Raw genomic sequence first — 21,071 nt, forward strand, 5'->3', positions numbered from 1 at the left:
TGTTCATTATGTATAGGGCAGCCTCAACCTGATAGAGGGTATCACTCAAAAAATCGCACATAAAGTGGTCAAGCGTCCCCTTTACTACCAGGGCTGACAAATCATCTATATAAGCTAAGCGTTGATAAACGCTGAATATTGCATATTCGAGCCCCTAAATATACGTATGTGAAGACCTTAAGTAATACTTCTATCCAGTTTTAGACTGATTTTTGTTTATTTCGTACTTTTAGGTACTTTTCCAAAGAAATGGTTAAAACCGGGATTTTATAATGAAAAGACTAGTATTGAAGCTTACAGAGTCATTGGCGATCATTTGAAACAAGCTTGGAGTCAAAATGGTGATTTCGGACAAATTTTGCTCCCAGAGCTCGAGTATAAGTCAAAAGGCTCGAGTACAACTCAGAAAGCTCAAGCATAACCCTTTAGAGCTCGAGCAGTGATGAAAAATCTGGACCTATTTCAGTATTTTGGGCATAATTTTTCACTCATAACTCTAAATTGGGGAGGCTTAGCTCCTATGGAAAGAAGACTCTAAGCTTGATATTTTTGTCTTTAATAGCAATTTCGAGATTCGCACTCCAATATGTCAAAATTACGTTACAAATTTAGAACAAGTTGCTGACAGAAATAGCTCGAGTCGAAGTCTCAAATAGCTCGAGCACCAAGCCAAGGTGATTGAGCACTATGAAAAAGAATCTCAAAAATATTCTAAGTGTTAATGAAAAAGACGCTTCAGAAAATATGGCTTGATCCGAGGCCAAATAGCTCGAGCCGAAGTACCAAATAGCTCGAGCCGAAGCTTCTCAGCTTGAGCCGGTGCTATTAAGTCAGAAATTAAAGCTGCGAGATTTATTCTAATTAATTCACAATTCATCCTAGACGGGCTAGATGACCCCAGAAGACCAAAGTCCATCCAAGCCTTATTAGAAGTCAATTCTTCTATAAAAGGAGGTACAAAGCCACAAAAAAAGGGGCCTAATTCTCTCTCGTTTTGGTGGCGGCTTTTAGGGTTTTGAAGAGGAAATTCAAAGGAGTTTTGGTGGTCCATGGAGATGGCTCTTACAACATCAATGAAGACATTTTTCCTCTCCATGAGTAGCTAAACTCTATCTTGGGGCATTGATGTAACCCGAATTCGATTACTATGGTTTGATAGTTCTAAACTTTGAGATTTTCATTACTTATGTATTTTGATTGCATGATTATGAGTAATTGACTTAGATCGATTGGGTTTTGATGAAGTACATAGTTTTTAAATGATTAATACCTTGTCTTAGATTTAATTGTTCGTCAATTATATTCAACAAATTCTTAGAGTACGAGATTGGCGGTTAAGGGCTTCTAGGACAATAAGAATAGAGATAATGCAATGTTGTTCAAACTTTTTTCGTGAATGAATGTTTTCATAGTCTATGCCTAAGGAAAACAAGTTATATTACAACATTAGTTAGAAGTAGGTAGGTAGATAATTCGTGCCAACCGAAGATAGGTTATTATTAACTGAAATTCATGAAACATCTTTCCTTCAAATCTGAATTAAATGGTTATTGAGTTTAATTCCATATTATTCATAATTGTTGAAATCCCAAGGTTATGACAATTGTGATACCCCTCGATTCTAGAGCCACGGGTGATCAAGTCCGAGCACAGACTCGAGGGATACCAAACAATTAATATATAAATAAGCACAAAATACAAAATGAATTAAGAAATAAATAATTAAAGGCCAAAAGAATTCTAAATTAAAAATCTTTAATATTTAAATACTTAAAATCCAATAATCCAAAACCTCTATTAATTTAACAACTCGGGAATCCATCTAGTGGACCCCTATCAAATGTCTCAAACTGAAAAGGAAATAACTAATATAAAATCCAAATCCAAACGTGGAAAGTAATCCTACGTAGTTGAGGAAGGAATGTCTATATCTGCTCTGCACGACCAAGCTTTAACCCTGAATCTGACGAACACCTATAAAATAAAAGAGTAGGTCAGGCCCACATGCAAGTCCTATTCTACTGCGATCCATACAGAAACCCGATGCGCAGATACATCCTAGATAATTCAACAATATCTAGAGTAGTCCATATATGTATAAGTACACACTATAGGACGCTCACTAGTCTAATAGGTCTATCTCAGCCTGAATAGAGATACCATGTAAATCACACATAATGTGGTAATGTGTACCTAGACTTACCAGGGAACAACACCTATGTCCAGCTATCCATCATAGGCGATATACGTACCCTAACCATGGTCCTGAGTAGAGATACCATGCAAATCGCACATAATGTGGTCATGTGTACTTAGACTTACCAGGGAACAACACCTATGTCCAGCTATCCATCCTAGGCGATATACGTACCATAACCATGGTCTTAAGACTCAAGCTCATACCATGGTACCATAACATAAATATGTAAAGTCCGTATACTCCTAATACAAAATATAATCCATTTAGTATAGTGGCTTGATATATGTATAACAATCCATCCAGAAACCAAAGTAGGTCATTCAATTATTTTATTGACATGACACAAGTATGAGTTGGACTTAACCTTTATAGTTAATCCATACCTCAATCCAAAATAGGTAGGAGTTAGTATTTGAACTAATCCATCCCTAGTATGCCACCGTCCCATACCGGTGCATACAATCCTCCAAATAGCATAGTTAATAAAACAACACTATATATTCAACAACCATTCTGCAAAATATGCATCAACATGAATTAATACATATATATCAATATTAGGCATTCATTATAGAGCCTAAAAATCATATTCCAATAATGTAAACTGCTAAAATAAATCTAAGCATTTACATTCTCCAAATCATCCATAAACTGACACAATTAAATGCAAGGTAAATATCACTTTGTTCCAACATAAGCATGGTTTATTTCAAGTAATCCATGATACTTATAACCCTATTTAAATATGATTAGTCAATATTGAATCACATATAAACAATTTTCCAAGTTCCAATGTGTAAGCTGAATAACAATCAAAGTGCAACATGTAGGATTATTTCCTAATTTTACATTGTTCAATCACTAATCCATTCATGAATTATTGTTCCCCTATATTTTACAAGTCTATGAAAACCATAAACATCATTTAACACAGCTTAAACGAAGTAAAAATACCCTGCACAGTCCAAACAACGCCCTAAAACATCAAATACGGAGTTTCTGAACGAGAGCAGGCTCTCACAAATTGAGAGCCTGCTCCATTAGCATGGGAGCCAGCACCCTAACTTAGGGAGCAGGCTCTAAGCAGCTAGGAGCAGGCTCCATGCCCCTTGGAGCCGACTTCATTGATGAGGGAGCTGGTTCCCTCTTTTTGGGAGCCCTCTCTCTCACTCCTTGAAGCCGTTCGGTGATTTCTACTTCATCTTCCTTGCCTTCGGCAATACCCAGGCCCTCTATAATTCTTTTAATCCTTGTTCAAGTGTTTAATTAATGTTCCAGATTACTTATTATGCATTAACAACATCAATTACACAAGGCTTAAAAGCATAAACAGAAGGATACAATTAAACACTTTAAAACTTTCATAACAGTTTAATTCAACGAAACAAATTTCAATTTAAACATGCGTCACATATATGTTTTAGCTATGTTTTAACATTAATTAAACTCCTGGAGTCTACCTAGCATGCACAGAACACAGGTTTAAAGGAAAAAGTTAGAACAAGACTTGCCTTTAGGTTTTCGTTCAAAACCTTAAACCTCTATCTCTGTATTTTCTGACCACTTCCTACACTATCGTCCCACTCCTCTGTTGCTCTTGGTTCAACCCAGAAGCACTCCGTCCCGTCCTCCTTGAACCTCTCTGTTTATCTCTCAAGTTTCACCTCTGGTTCCTCTCTGTTTCTCACAACTCTCTGTGTGTGAAACTAAGTTGAAAGTTTAAACCCTAGACAAACCTAATATAAGAATATATATAGGCGTCTTTGAAAACCCTAGTCCACTTAGAATTAGAGATTGAAAACCCTAATTAAACTCTCGTCGGCCACAACGTGAAACATAAAACAAAACCCTAAATTACAATTAACGCATTTACCTTACTCAAACAATTACGTCAATGAAAGAAAATACTAATAATACAATTAATGTAATTACATAAAATAAAATACAATTAAATAATTAATTAAGTCACATAAACACCATTAAATAAAACAATTCATTAAAATCACATAATTCACAATTAATTCAAATATTAAGCAAATAAACAAGCAATTAAACAATTAAATTATCAAAAATGCAATTAAATAACTAATTAAAAATACCAAGACTATCCTTTTAAAATTAAGGGTATTACATTCTTCCCCCCTAACAAAAGGAATCCCGTCCTCGGAATTCGCTCTTACCTTATTCTAATATTGTAGGAAACTGCGAGCGAATGACATCCTCCTGTTCCCAAGTGGACTCAGCCTCAGTGTGATGACGCCACTGAACACGCACCAAAGGAATAATGTTATTACGACGGATTTGATCTCGACGGTCGACAATACGACACGGTGGCTCCAAATATGTTGCATCCGGCTGCAACTCAATTTCCCCAACATCGATATGTTGATACCGATCCTCATCTCACAAAAATTTTCGCAACATGGAAACATGGAACACATTGTGTACGCAATCCAAAATATCCAGAAGTGCCAACCGATAAGCTACAGCTCCAACTCGATCCGTAATCATGAATGGACCGACAAACCGCGGCTACAACTTTCCTTTCTTCCCAAAGCGCATTATTCCTTTTATATGAGACACTTTGAGCAGAACCTGATCTCCAACCTGAAATTCCAAAGCACGTGTGCGACGACCGACATAACTCGTCTGCCGACTCTAAGCAGTGCGCATGCGATCCTTAATAAGAGCAATCTTCTCGGAAGTATCCATAATGAACTTAGGCCCCAAGAATCTGCTCTCGCCAACTTCCATCCAACAAACAGGCGATCGACACGGTTGACCGTACAATACCTCAAATGGTGTCATACCAATAGTTTTCTGGAAACTATTGTTATATGCAAACTCCACAAGCAGCAAATAGTGGCCCTTGAAATCAAGAACACACGATCGAAGCATATCCTCCATGATCTGATTAACCCTCTCAGTCTGTCCATCAGTCTGAGGATGATAAGCAGTGCTAAGATGCAACTCTGTACCCAAAGCCTGCTGAAAACTCTTCCAAAATCCTAACACAAAGCTCAAATCCCTGTCTGATATAATAAACAATAGAATGCCATGCAACTTCACAATCTCTGTAATGTTAAGTCTCATCAACTGCTCCGAAGTGAAGTTAGTACGAATAGGCAAGAAATGAGCTGATTTAGTCAATCGATCAATGATGACCCAAATGGAATTGTGACCCTTATAGGAATTAGGCAATCCCTCCACAAAATCCATAGAAATGCTCTCCCATTTTCACTCCAGTTTCGATAGTGGCTGTAAAGCTCCTGGCGGCCGCTGATGATCAATCTTGACCATCTGACAAGTACTATACCGAGAGACAAAAATAGCAATGTCCTTTTTCATACCTGCCCACCAAAACTGCCACTTCATATCCTGATACATCTTTTCTCCTCCCCGATGAACAGAAAACTCAGAGTGGTGAGTCTCTATCATCCCATCCTTCTTCAAATCGTCAGCAGTTGGTACCACTAACCGTCCCTTGTATCTCAAACCTTTATCAACCCCAACATAGTAAAATGGAATCTCATTGGTAGCTATCTCTGCAACTCTGTCCATGCACTGCTGATCCGTAAGTTGCGCCTTTAAAACTTTGTGAATAATTGAAGGTGTAACTACCACGCAAGCCATGAAAGCATTCGACAACTCATCCACTGTCTTGAAAGTATTCCACTCAGTAATGAATAGAGCAAAAAAACTAGCAACGGGTCGATGACTGAGTGCATCTGCCACCACATTCGCTTTCCCTGGATGGTACTGTATAGAGAAATGATAGTCTTTCATAAACTCTAACCATCGGCATTGTCTCATATTCAGCACTCGCTGAGTGAACAAATACTGCAGATTCTTGTGATCAGTAAATAATTTGAAGGATTCTCCCAACAGATAATGCCTCAAAATGCATAAAGCAAAGACTACAGCTGCCAACTCCAAATCATGTGTTGGATAATTAAGCTAATGAGGCTTAAGCTTTCGAGATCTATACGAAATCAGTCGTTCTTCCTGCATTAAAACACATCCAAAACCTTGCAAAGAAGCATTTGTGTGGACAAGATACTCTATCCCGCTCTGTGAGTAGATAAAATGGGTGCAGAAGTCAACTTGCGTTTTAGCTCATCAAAAGCTTCCTAACAGTGTTCATCCCACATGAACCGTACACCCTTTTTAGTCATACGAGTGAGTGGTCCCGCTATCTTCGAGAACCCTTGGATAAACCTACGATAATATCCTGCCAATCCAAGGAAACTCCGAATCTCGGTAGGCGAAGTAGGCTGACCTTACTCAACTACTGCTGAAACTTTGGCTGGATTTACCGCTATTCCCCCTTTCTGACACTACGTGACCCAGAAACTTCACTTCCCGCTGCCAAAATTCACATTTCTCGAACTTGGCATATAACTGGTGCTCACGAAGCGTCTGCAAGACTATGCAAAGATATCTAGCATGCTTGTCCTCTGACTTTGAATAAATCAAAATGCCATCTATAAGGACAATAACAAACTGATCTAAATAAGCCCTGAAGATTCTATTCATTAAGTCCATGAAAACTGCTGGTGCGTTAATCAGTCCGAAAGGTATGACACGAAACTCATAAGACCCATATCTAGTGAGAAACGCTATCCTCGGAACGTCTTGCTCCCTAGGGTAAAGTATTCCTACGAATAAAACCCTGGCTGAGTAATTGTTGAATCTGTTCCCTTAGCTCTCGCATCTCCACTGGTGCCATCCTGTATGGTACCCTAGCAATAGACGTAGTGCTTGGAGCTAAATTAATCACAAAGTCTATCTCGCAACTAGGTGGCAACCCTGGAATCTCCTGAAAACATCTAAAAAGTCCTGTATGATTGGTATGTTATCCAATGATACGTTAATCCCCTTCTCTGTTTCCTCCTCCATATGGAACAAATATGTGCTAGTGACCTCGTTAGAACGTGGCATAGCAACGTCGTACATATCCTGACCAGGTATGGTAAACACAATAGACCTATCATAACAATTAATTTAGGCATAGTAGGGAAATAACCAATCTATCCCAAGTATTCCCTCATAAGTGTGCATGTCTAGGACCAATAGTTTGGCAAGAAATCTAAGTCTACCAATATCTAGTGTCTCAGGCCCATCACCCTCATGTAAAATGGCAGTAACGCCTAAAGGTGTAGATATCCCCTGAGGTCTATTGCAAACTTGTGTTACCACTAAACTATATCCCAAATGTTCCGAATACTCCGTAGAGCAAAATACGTAAGGTAACCAAAATACTCCGAAAGCTACTCCCTTTTAGATTATCGTGTTATCCTAGGAATTCCTCTCTGAAATCAAACTTACCATATCGATTTACACAAGTTATTTTATAAACTCCTTGGTAACCATCCCATTTCAACCCAATGTACTTACAACCAATTACTTGTTTGCCTATCCAAGAACCAGTCACTCCACTGTGATAATCATTTATTATTGCAACATACACATTCCAATATAGTTTAATAAAACCATATGTGTATAAATCACAAAAATGCTATCATAAAACACAATAAAGATAGCCAAAACTGCTAGTTCACTTTATCAAGAACTTCTTTAAATCATAAACCTCCAAAAGAATAATTGTCAAATATTCTTCAATATACTACTTGTGTACGTGTTTAAATCCGTACTACATTTTTACTAATATCTTCGCTACTACTAGTAATTAAAATTACTTTTTAAAAGTGCCATCCTCCTTGTGATTAGGTACCCTCCTACTCGGACAGCTCGGTGTCCCTTCGTTTAGGACACTGTCTGGAAGTGTGACCAGACTCTCTACAAACATAGCAAGTACCTCGAAAAGTACCAAACGCCCTCCTCTGCTGGTTTGACTATGGCCGATCCCATCCTGCCTGTGGTCTCCCATTCTGCTGTCTTTGAGCTAACCCAGGACACTGTTTGGTTGCATGCCAATCATCTCCGCAGGTAAAACAATGAACTTTAAACATATTCTGCACCACTGGTACTGATTCTTGTGTCTATTGAACGTGTGGCTGATGCTGAAATGCAGTTGCTACGCCTGCAGCTACAGCTTGAGCAATGATGAAAACTAACTGAGGAGAATACTCTAGAATCCCGCCCTGATTGTAGGCCCGATCCTAAGACTCCTGAGTATGCTGAACTTCTTCATGTTCTATGTGCAACTGACCATCTTCATCCTGCTCTTCCTAAAACCTAGGCAGTTGTTGCTCTTCTTCCCTTAGCTGACGTTGTAGGCGATTTTGCTGTCTATGTGCCGCTCTCCTTTGCCGACTGTTTTCTTGCATGTTTTATCTTTTTCTAACGTTAACCATTATGTTACAGAAAGACAGACATCAATACGATTTTAAACCGAACTGTATAGGAATACAACGAATCCTAAACTTAAGCTCTAATCAGGAGAATATGCTACGCGGAAGTCTTATTCGATAGAATCCTAGAGACACTGAACCTGGAGTTCTCTGATACCAACTGTGATACCCCTCGATTCTAGAGCCACGGGTGATCAAGTCCGAGCACAGACCCGAGGGATACCAAACAATTAATATATAAATAAGCACAGAATACAAAATGAATTAAGAAATAAATAATTAAAAGCCGAAAGAATTCTAAATTAAAAATTCTTAACATTTAAATACTTAAAATCCAATAATCCAAAACCTCCATTAATTTAACAACTCGAGAATCCATCTAGTAGACCCCTATCAAATGTCTCAAACTGAAAAGGAAATAACTAATATAAAATCCAAATCCAAACATGGAAAGTAATCCTACGTAGTCGGAGGAAGGAATGTCTGCATCTGCTCTGCACGACTAAGCTTTAACCCTGAATCTGACGAACACCTGTAAAATAAAAGAGTGGGTCAGGCCCACATGCAAGTCCTATTCTACTACGATCCATACAGAAACCCGATAAGCAGATACATCCTAGATAACTCAATAATAACTAGAGTAGTCCATATATGTATAAGTACACACTATAGGACGCTCACTAGTCCAATAGGTCTGTCTCAGCCTGAGTAGAGATACCATGCAAATCGCACATATTCCAGTGTGAACCGATTAACAAAAAGCTAAAATAATACATAACAATTTATGCAAGCAAAACCAACTTCAATTTAACTAAGCATACGAACAGTTTAAAGTCTAAAACATGTATCCACATTCCGTTTCAAAGTTTTCAGTGGTAAATTATAGTCCAAACCAACCTAGAAACTCCTTGAATTCCCTTACGAACTAATTTAACGAAGTTTAAAACCATATTTAACACAGTTTTATGCAAGAACCAACTTCAGATCTTTTAAACGAAAACAAATTACTGTCTGGTATAATATGCATCATCCTCCATGTTTTAATAATTTAAATTAATCCCTGGAGACTAAAAAGAATGCACAAAACACAAGTTTACAGGAAAGGAATAGAATGAAACTTGCCTTTAGGTTTCGGTTTGAAACCTTTCAACATCCGTCATCCATTTGCAATTTTTGGCAACCCCAAGACCTTCCATTCCTCCTCTGGTCACTGCTCCCTTCCTCTATTTCTTCTAGGTTCCATCCAGAAGCAACCCCTCTGTTTAACTTTCACGGCACTCTGTGATTCTCTTTCTGTGTTTTCCTCTCCAGACCACTCTCTGGTTTTTTCCTCTCAAGACCCTATCACATGAATAGGGTTTTTCCACAACCCTAGCAGACGTCTCAGAATATATATATATATATATATATATATATATATATATATATATATATATATATGCATCCCACATCCTAAGTCGCCTTAAACGTATATTTACAAGTTGTTAATCAAAACCTAATATACGTTGGCATCCCAAAATTATATGAAAATAAAACCCTAGCACACATGTTTAAAACAAATAACCCACCTAAACTTCTAGATAAAAACACGTCAATTAAAACCAATAAATCAAAGAAGTAAATTTAATTACAATTAAACAATTAAATAAAACCAACCAACAAATAATTACAATTAACCAATTAAATAAAACAAATACATAATAAAAATTAACTAATTAATTTAAAATAAATTCACACTAAATCAACTAAGCAAATAAACCACATAAGTCACATAATTAAATCAAAAATCTATAAAAACAAAATTAAAATCCCTTTTTATCCTTTTGAAAACTAGGGGTATTACAAAAGAGGAAGAAAAGAACTTGCCTATGATTTCAGTTATGAAATCTCGGCGTCGTGTCCATGTTTCCAGCAACATTGAACTACGGTCAAGCCTCCTAGTGCTCCGGGATAATCCACCACAACCCCTCATTGGTCCTCTCTGTTTTGCTCCTTGATAACCCTTACGGTGCTCTGTTCTCTCAACCTTTTCTTTACAGAACTACCTTTATGTTTTTTCAAAACCCTAAACCAACGTGATAATTATATTTTTAGGCTTAAAACACTAAAACCCTAATCCTTGTATAATTAGAGCCAGAGCCCTAATGTAAAATTCTAATCGGCCCATAGAACAACCTATGTTATATATACGTCGGCTACATATACGTGAATTTTACTGTAAAGCTATAACCGTAACTTAATTTAGTACAAATTTAACATTATATTAATTAAACTAATTTAATCCCATTAAAACATTTAATTAAACCAACTTACACATTAAAAGGAATAATACTAAATTACTAAATTAATCCAAGTAAAGAAAAATCAATATAACAATTAAATACACAATTCAGATAAAAAAACAAGAAATCAATTAATGCAATTTAAATTCATAATTAAACAATTAAATCACACTTAAATCAAATAAATAATGAAAACAACTAAAAACATAAACAAATAAGCAAATAGTCACACAAAAATGAAATAAAACAGTAATTAAAATGTCGAGACTATTCTTTTAAAATTAGGGGTATTACAGAAAATACAGAGACGGAGGTTTAAGGTTTTGAACGGAAACCTAAAGGCAAGTCTTGTTCTAACTCTTTCTCTTAAACCTGTGTTCTGTGCATGCCTAGGTAGACTCCAGGAGTTTAATTAATGTTAAAACATAGCTAAAACATATCTGTGATGCATGTTTAAATTGCAATTTACTTCATTGAATTAAACTGTTATGAAAGTTTTAAAATGTTTAATTGTATCCTTCTGTTTATGCTTTTAAGTCTTATGTAATTGATGTTGTTAATGCATAATAAGTAATTTGGAACATTAATTGAACACTTGAACAGGGATTAAAAGAATTACAGAGGGCCTGGGTATCGCCGGAGGCAAAGAAGACGAAGCAAAAATCACCGAACGGCTTCAAGGAGTGAGAGAGAGGGCTCCTAAAATGAGGGAGCCAGCTCCCTCGTCAATGGAGCAGGCTCCAAGGGGCATAGAGCTGGCTCCTAGCTGCTTAGATCCTGCTCCCTAAGTTAGGGGGATGGCTCCCATGCCAATGGAGCAGGCTCTCAATTTGTGAGAGCCTACTCTCGTCCAGAAACTCCGTATTTGACGTATTTGATGTTTTAGGGCGCTGTTTGGACAGTGCATGGTATTTTTACTTCGTTTAAGCTGTGTTAAATGATGTTTATGATTGTCATAGACTTGTAAAATATAGGGGAACAATAATTCATAAATGGATTAGGGATTGAACAGTGTAAAATTAGGGAAAAATCCTACATGTTGCATTTTGATTGTTAATCAGCTTACACATTGGAACTTGGAGAATTGTTTATATCTGATTCAATATTGATTAATCATATTTAAACAGGGTTATAAGTATCATGGATTACTTGAAATAAACTAAGCGACTTTATACGCTGCTAACGGATAGGAAGGACTAGTACACTAAGTTTTATTTTAAAAAAATTTAACGGACTATTGCATGGAATCTAAACATGATATTATGCTATATTAGGACCCACAATGCATAATTTATCCTAATATGCTAAGGGTTTTCATAGTGTGGGAGTTTTAAGTAATGACCCACATTGTTGGCGATTGTAAAGTATCTAGTTGTGTAAATTTAATTTAGCAACTTAGACGACTGGAGGATGGTTTTGAAATCTATGTTAGATACAGAATAGGGATATGTATCTATTAGACCTTATTTGTGCATAGGTTGGATCTTTAATTAAGGAACTAATAAATTAGGTTTCATTAATTAAATGGAGATTGTTATTTTAATGGTTAAATTGTTCTATATGTTTCAGCAACTATTGGTTAGTACTGTGGATTTTCTGAGTTATAGTTTGTCATTCTCAGCTTTATAATTGACTCTTACTATTGTTAATGTTGTCAACTGCTGGACTGTACTATGGGTTAGTTGAAATTTAATTAAATGAATTAAATTGTCAATGACATGGATGAATTCTGGATTTTAACTTGATGAACTATTAAACTTTGTCACGTTAATTACATGGATGGATTCTGGATTACAAGTTGATGAACTGTTTAAATTCTGTATATCAACTATTTGGGTTACGTGGATATGATTTGATGAACTGCTTAAAATGTTGCATCATTCAAAGATCATTTGCATTATATGTACCAGTATGGGATGGTGACATATCAGGGATGGATTAGATCAAAAGGTTAAGTCCTACCCCTTCATACATAAGGAATGGATTAACTAAAATAGTTAAATCCTACATGGATGCATGTCCTGTCAACTAAAATAGTTGAACGACATAATGGATATTTGTTTTATCTTTCTGCACTAGGAAGGAATTTATATATATACTTATGGTACCGTGATACAAGCTTGAGTCTCCTGATCATGGTTAGGGTGCGTATATCACAAAGGTTGGGTAGCTAGATATAGCTGATATTCCCTGGTAGGTTTAGGTACTTGGCCGTAGGAAAAGCGTGTTTTATATGTCACCTTCTACCCAGGCTGAACTATGATATAGGCTAGTGAGCATCCTATAATGTGTGTATATATATATGGATTATTTTAGATATTGCTGAGCTATCTAAGATGTATCTGTGCATCGGGTTTATGTACGGATTGTAGTAGGATGGAACTTGCATGTGGGCCTGACCCACTCTTATTTTTCAGGTGTTCGTCAGTACCAGGCTTAGGGTTTGATCTTATGGATGCAGATACAGGCACTCACTCTTCCGATTACATAGGATTTCATTTCTTATTTTAGTTTTGGATTTTGGTTTTGTATTTATTGTTCATTTGGAATTTTTAGGGGTCCACTAGATGGATTCCCGAGTTGTAGGATTTGAAGGATTTAAATGATATTAACTTATTATTTAAAGTTTGAGGATTTTTATTTTAGAATTCTTTCAGTGTATTACTAATTTATTCTTATTTCAGTTTGTATTCCTGCTTGTTTACATATTGATTGTCTGATATCCCTCGGATTTATGCTCGGACTTGATCACCCGTGGCTCTAGAATCGAAGGGTATCACATCTTTCCCGTTGGTTTGTGTTCTGTGCACCTAGATATTCTCTAGGAGATTAATTGGATATTAATTGAACTATGCATGATTATTATATGTTATATTTTATTATCTGTTATCTGTGAAATTTATCTGAAATAAATCTATTATGTATGGTTTTTATCGTCTCTGTTTTAGCATAAAGAGTCGCCACTGTTTTAATCTTGTATTGCATTTTACTGTATTAAATCAAGGTTTGAATTGATACTAGATGATATTTAAGACCTTTAAGTTCAATTTAGAGGAACAACAGTAAGGTTGGACTGGCCGGAGACGGAGCAGTTGGACTGAAACGGAGTGAAACAGGACTAAAAGCTCACAAAGGAGGTGAGAGCCAGCTCCATGGAAGGGGGAGCCGGCTCTAAGGTCCTTGGAGCCGGCTCCCAAGCATAAAGAGCCTATTCCCAAAGTCATGGAGTAGGCTCTCTCCAATTTACACTTTCTAATTTTTTTTTTTTTTTTTTACGCACTGTTGGTACTGTTTGAGCATGGGAACAGTTCTGATGGTTCTGGGTCTTCACAGAGGGATTAAGAAGTTGATTTTGGGTGTTATTAAGACCTTAAGTTGATTAAAGTTGACCTCTAAGTCAATGGGACAAATAGTATAAAATTAATGAACTTTTTATGCTGTTAACGGGTGGAAGAGAAATTAATTGCTTAACTAAATTTTAGCAATTTAATGGGATCTGGTATGTTTATAAATCTTATTTCAAATGCATGATAGGGTCATTTATGTATTATTTTTGATCTATGCATGCTCAGGATGCTAATTATTGAAATATGAAACCCTTTCTGCAATTACATGGATTAACGCTTGGATTCTAGTTGCTGAAATATTAAATACTCTTCTGCAATTATTTGGATGATGGTTTTGGACTGTAAATTGCTAAGCTACTAGTTATGTGTTGTAATTTACATGGATATGGACGATTGTATGCACCGGTATGGGACGATGGCATACTAGGGGTGGTTTAGTTCAAAACGCTAAGACCTAACCTACTGGATTAAAGCAATTGATTGTAAAATATTGAATCCTATTTGTGTTTAAGTCAGATCAACTGGCTAAGTTAAATGACTTCCTTGATTAGTTGGTTGTAGTTAAGTCATATCAACTGAATAAGTTGAATGACTAACTGGACTGTGTTTTGTATGTTACCTCAATGAATAATTGAATGACATACTCTGGTTTTGGGATGGACATTAGATATATGGTTATGGTACCACGAGATGAGCTTGAGTCTCAAGCTCGTTGGTTAGGGTGCGTATATGCAGTGGATACGTAGCTGGTTATGGTAGGTTGAAGTGTACCTTGTTAGGTCTAGGTACTCATGCCCACCTTTGGGTGCGTTTTCGCATGTTACCTTCTATTCAGGTTGAGACCCCTATTGTAGTCCAGTGAATGTCCCTTAGTGTGGATATATATATATATATACTTGTGGACTAGATAGCTATTATGAGGTATCTAGGGTGTATCTGTGTATCGAGTCACTGTATGGATTGCAGTTAGATTATAACTTGTTTATGGGTCTGACCCACTCTTTTATTCTTTTTAGGTACGGGACGGTTCCAGCCTTAGAGCTTGATCGTGCTTGTCGAGGATAATCTCTTTTTCATCTGCTTACGTAGGACTTCTTTCGATGTTTTAGACTTGGTTTTATTTCCGGTTATTCAGTTTCAGTTGGGTTTTTATTTAGGGGTCCACTAGATGGATTCCCGAGTTGTACTCCTGGAGGTTTTGGAAGGATTGGATTATTTAATCTTTATTGGTTGAGGATTTTTATAATTAGTATTTCTTTCAGCTTTATTCTATTTCATATTTCATTTGTATATTTGTGTTCATTTTAAAATACTTTAATTGTTTGATATTCTCTCGGGTTTGGGCTTGGGCCTGATCAACCCGTGTCTCAGATCCGAGGGGTATCACATTTTTCGACCACTTCCTACACTGCCGTTCCACTCCTCTGTTGCTCTTGGTTCAACCCAGAAACACTCCGTCCCATCCTCCTTGAACCTCTCTGTTTATCTCTCAAGTTTCACCCTCGGTTCCTCTCTATTTCTCACAACTCTCTGTGCGTGAAACTAAGTTGAAAGCTTAAACCCTAGATAGACTTAATATAAGAATATATATAGGCGTCTCTGAAAACCCTAGTCCACTTAGAATTAGAGATTGAAAACCCTAATTAAACTCTCGTCGACCACAACATGAAACATAAAACAAAACCCTAAATTACAATTAACGCATTTACCTTATTCAAATAATTACGTCAATGAAAGAAAAGACTAATAATACAATTAATGTAATTACTGAAAAATAAAATACAATTAAATAATTAATTAAGTCACATAAACACCATTAAATAAAACAATTCATTAAAATCACATAATTCACAATTAATTCAAATATTAAGCAAATAAACAATTAAATTCAAATAAACAAGCAATTAAACAACTAAATTATCAAAAATTTAATTAAATAATTAATTAAAAATACCAGGACTACCCTTTTAAAATTAGGGGTATTACAACAATTGACCATAATATGAGGTTCGTAGTGAAGTCAATCTCTAAGTATTTTTTCTCTTGATCTCAATACTTCTATTTAGTTTATTTTCTGTTTATGTTATTGAATTACATCACAACAAAACCAATCAAATCTTCATTCTAAATTAAAATAACAATTAATTGAAAACTCGATAAACTACCACAGTCCTTGAGGTTCAGCACCCTCAATATAGTCCTATCCTACAAGGATTCGTACTATTGCGAGTGGTATTTTATTATTGATAAATAAAAATACACATCACTCGCCTCCAGCAATATACGCCTCAGTCCTAATCATTGATCCCGATGCCACGAATCAACTTGTATCAGGGTATATACATATATAATATAAATCAACATAGTCATATCTAACAATAACACAATATAAGTAAGTCTAAACTTATTAACCAGCTCACCCACACATCACATAGCCATATCTAACAATGATACCATATAAGTGACTATAAACTTATTAGTTATCTCACCTATTATCATCCAAGCATCATAGCCATATATAACAATGTCACAATATATGTGAGACTAAACTTATTAGTTAGCTCATATACACATTTACAGACATTATAACCATATCTGACAATGACACAATATGCAACACAACCAAAACAGATAATAAAAGTGAGTTTATGCTTAATAGCCAACCCACATGTTCTCCATAATGCACAAAACACATATACAAATGATTATTATCATTTATAACTTATAAGTTAAATAAGTTCATTCTTGTGCGTTGTACCAATCAATAATATGATAATCATCATTTAAGATTAGAAAAGCATGATCAACATCATCTATTACAAATTAGGGGTGCAACTTGGGTTGGGTAACCCGAACCCAACCCGAGCCCAGCCCGATTTTCACTGGTTTGGGCAATCATTTTTACAATTAGGGCTGGGCTTGAATTGAAAAATCTCAACCTGAAATTTAATTAGGGTTGAACTTGGGTTAAAGTGCTAACAACCCAAGCCAACTCGAACCCGAATTCTAATATTATTTTCATATATATTTTTACTTTTAAAGACATTATATAATATTTAAACTATGATTACTTTTTTTTTTTCCAACTTCTTTTGTTAAATCTTAACTTATTGTATGTTAACATTTAGGAGAATTAATTTTCTAAAAATTTGTTTGCTATTTATTAAAAGTCTACAAAAAGTCTTTAAACTTTTTGTTGTTTAAGAGTAATTTAATCTAAAATTAATTCAAGATCATTTTAAATTTTCGATGTAAGGATTAGTCATATTAGTAACCCGAATTAATCAGAAGTTTTTACCCGAAATCTAAGCCTGAGTTGCAAGCCTGAATTTTTGATGATAGGGTTAGGGCTGGGCTTGGATTTAGTTTGATGGGCTAAAGTTATACCTCAAACCTGCCCGAGTTGCAATCTTATTACAAATTCCATAATATTCTAATATGATTAGTATCATAAGTCACAACTACCACCCTATTATGATTAATATCATAAATATCATGATTAATACCATGAATCACAATTACTATCCATTAGGCTTAATAACATGATTAAAATCATGATTCTCAATTAAAATCCCATTATAATTAATATCAATTATAATATGATTAATATCATAAATCCCAATAAATTCGATTATGATTGATATCATTTATAATATAATTAATATCATAAATTACAATAAATCACATTATGATTAATATTATTTATAATATCATTTATCAAAATACCCAGTAATAACTCTGATATGATAAATATCATTTATCAACGAGAATGAATAATGATGTTTAATAATATTTATCACATTACACCATATACTCCAACTATGATTTTTATCTTCAAAGACAATATACAATATGTTTCTAATATGAATAATATAATTTATCAAACATACATCCTGTATTTAATTTATCATTTAAAATTCATCAAGTTTTAGTATGACGAAAGCAATTATGAAAATAAACCTAAAAATAAAGTTTCTCTAATTTTTTTTAAAAATAGAATAAGAAACATAATTAACAAAAACTTCCAAATTTAAAATTTGAGAACAATTGGACTTTCTTTCAGCCTCAAACAAAAATTACAAAAATATTCCGGTGTCTCCTAATAGATTAAAAACCATAATTTCAGAGCCCTAAACGATAGTGTTAGGCCATAAACTGACATGGCACATAAGGTTAAGCTGGTAGGTTTTTCTCAGTAGATCATTTCCACCCATAAAATATTATGTCTTAGTTATAAACGGACTTATCGAACTGCTGTTTAGAATTTGTCCCGAATTTTTATCCTTTATATCCGTAACAGCTGTACAGAACAGATTAAATCATGCAATTACAGTTATACACCACATAAATAAGGTTCAAATTCATCAAACAACAATAATTAATCAAACTAGGGTTTTCAAAACTAAGTTAACAATTTTAGAAAAAACAAAGACATACATGTATATATATGTATAAGTTCAAATCCGTATATTTCTGCCAAATTAATCATGTTTATACTATAGTTAATAACCTCATGATTTTGGTATCTAAGGTGAAGAGTTTATAAGTTCAAATAGGAAGAAAAAAGTAGTGACTTGCCTTCAGAACGGTCCCAACGAAATCGCAAGCCTCTCTGAATTCTTCTTCTCTAATACCGGCAGCCTTGAGGTTTGCCGCCTTCTCTCTCTGTCTCATCCCTCTCTGTCTTTCCCATTCACTCTCTCTTTCTCACTCTCTAAATATATACTTATGATATAATTGACTAACCCTACAATAATAGGCTAATATAATATATTTCAGAATAATTACAAATATAAAATGACACATGGGCCTAAATAAAACCACAAACCTATTAGAGCCCAACTAGGCCTCTTAATCCCACGGTTCAATACATTAACTTAAGATCTAACCCAACTCCTGTAATGACCCAGTCATTTTCCTTCTTTTCTTTTTTCCTTTTTTAAGGATTTTCTTCTTTCGCTGAATTTTTTTTTTTTTTTTTCAAGTTCAGGTTTTATTTCCCTTCGGGTCACGTTGAATGCCAGGAAATAGTTTCTGACACTACTCCTTCTTGATGTTGTGGTGTCCTTATGAGGACTGTGTCATCTTCTCACTTTTCCAGCATTTTTCTTTTTTTGTCCTTTTATCATTTATCGTTTTCTTTCGCGTAACCTCACTTTTTGTGCTAGGATTTGATCCCGGCTTTGCATACATCCATTACATTTGACTTCCATGAAATGCGTAGTTTTACTTTTGTAGAAAAGCATACTGCTTGTTTAATTTTCATGTAAGGGTATGAATGCATCGTTTCTTCGAAAGCATTTTGGCTTTTCAGGGTAATTATGTAATTATCATTTTGTAATTATTTTTCGTCTTAGGGACCTTTTGTGCAGTAAAATTTGTAAGATATTTAAAGGAACGACCTTTTTGCAAATTATTTTTGGAGATATTTTGGGAGAGGGACCTTTTTCAAATCCCTAAGGTGAGACAGACTTTTTGTGCAATTTTGGAATATATATTCCTCCACTATCTCTCTTTCTTCCCCACTTTTTCTCTCTCCACCATTGAAGGAACCTTGAAACCTAGACCTACCACCATAGTTTTGATCCATTTCCCTTCACCTTTTGGCTTGGAAGGTAAAAGCTTCCCCTCATCCTCCTCTACAAAACTCTAAAATGGTTTCTTGAAATTCCTTGGTTTGCCTTGGATTATAGAGATTCAATTCTCTATTGAGGTAGGGGTTGTTGTATGTTTATTTCCTTTGTGGTTTAAATATATTTGGGGCTTAATATACATTGATTACATGCTTGTAGAATTGTGGTATTGCATATAAAAGTATAAATTATATGCTTGACTTAGGGGTTTACAATTCAAAACATATATAGTATGTATTTCATGTGTAAGTAAATTGTTTCATTTACTAGGTTCCTAAATTTTAGAGATTTTGTTGTTATGATGATGAAATCTTGAATAATATTAATAATGTCTACTTGGAAGGCTTATTACTAGATTGTAATATATTTAGTAATTGTAGCTTGCATGATAGTAACTTGATTTAATTAATATTTAGAAATTCAAAGCATGTGTAGCTTATAAATATTGTGTAGAAAGGTTATTTGATTCAGTAACTTGTTAATTCCTAGAGATTTGTCTTGTTGAGAAGATAAACTCTTGTAGGATATTAATTATGTTTACCTTGAGAGCTTATTTCTAGGTTATTATATGCTTAGTAATCGTGGCTTGCAAATGGTAACTTGATTTAGTTATTTTATACTATAATCTTAGAGTGTAACGAATCGGACATTGAAGATTCAACATATTATATACTATTGTATGTGTAACGAATTGTACATTGAATATTCGACATAGTGTATGCCATTGTAGACATGAAACATTAGGACATGGTTTGTGTGGTTTCACACTACTTATGCTTGGTAGGTAGTTTCATGCATTATTATTATGTATATGTCATGAACTTGTTGATTTTGGAAAGTTTGTAAGGACTGAAAAATGTCACGGCTAAGGTTCAGCTCTACGGAAGATATGAGTTCTCCCTACGACATTAGTGTGCACTAGGTAGTACCTTGTGGGTTGTAATTATCCAGAATAACTTCTTTGGTCTAGAGACCACATGTCTTAGTCTTTCCAACTACTTGATTTCATGTTCAATTCCAAGCTGTGAATCATTGATTACTTGTAGCTTGTGATTTGGTAGTTGCGTTTTCAATTTCATTTAGTATAATTGAACCTTGTATACTTACTTTTGCATTTTCAATTTCATTTAGTATACTTGAGCTTTGTATATTTGCCTCTTGCGTTTTCAATTTCATTTAGTATACTTGAGCCTTGTATACTTGTTTCTTGCACTTTCAATCTCATTTAGTGTAATACTCCTAATTTTAAAAGGATAGTCTCAGCATTTTAATTATTGTTTTATTACATTTTTACT

This window comes from Cornus florida, unplaced genomic scaffold, assembly GCF_030987335.1.
Source record: "Cornus florida cultivar Cherokee Brave unplaced genomic scaffold, ASM3098733v1 CherokeeBrave_3.0.0_Hap2_Chr05, whole genome shotgun sequence".
NCBI lineage: Eukaryota > Viridiplantae > Streptophyta > Magnoliopsida > Cornales > Cornaceae > Cornus > Cornus florida.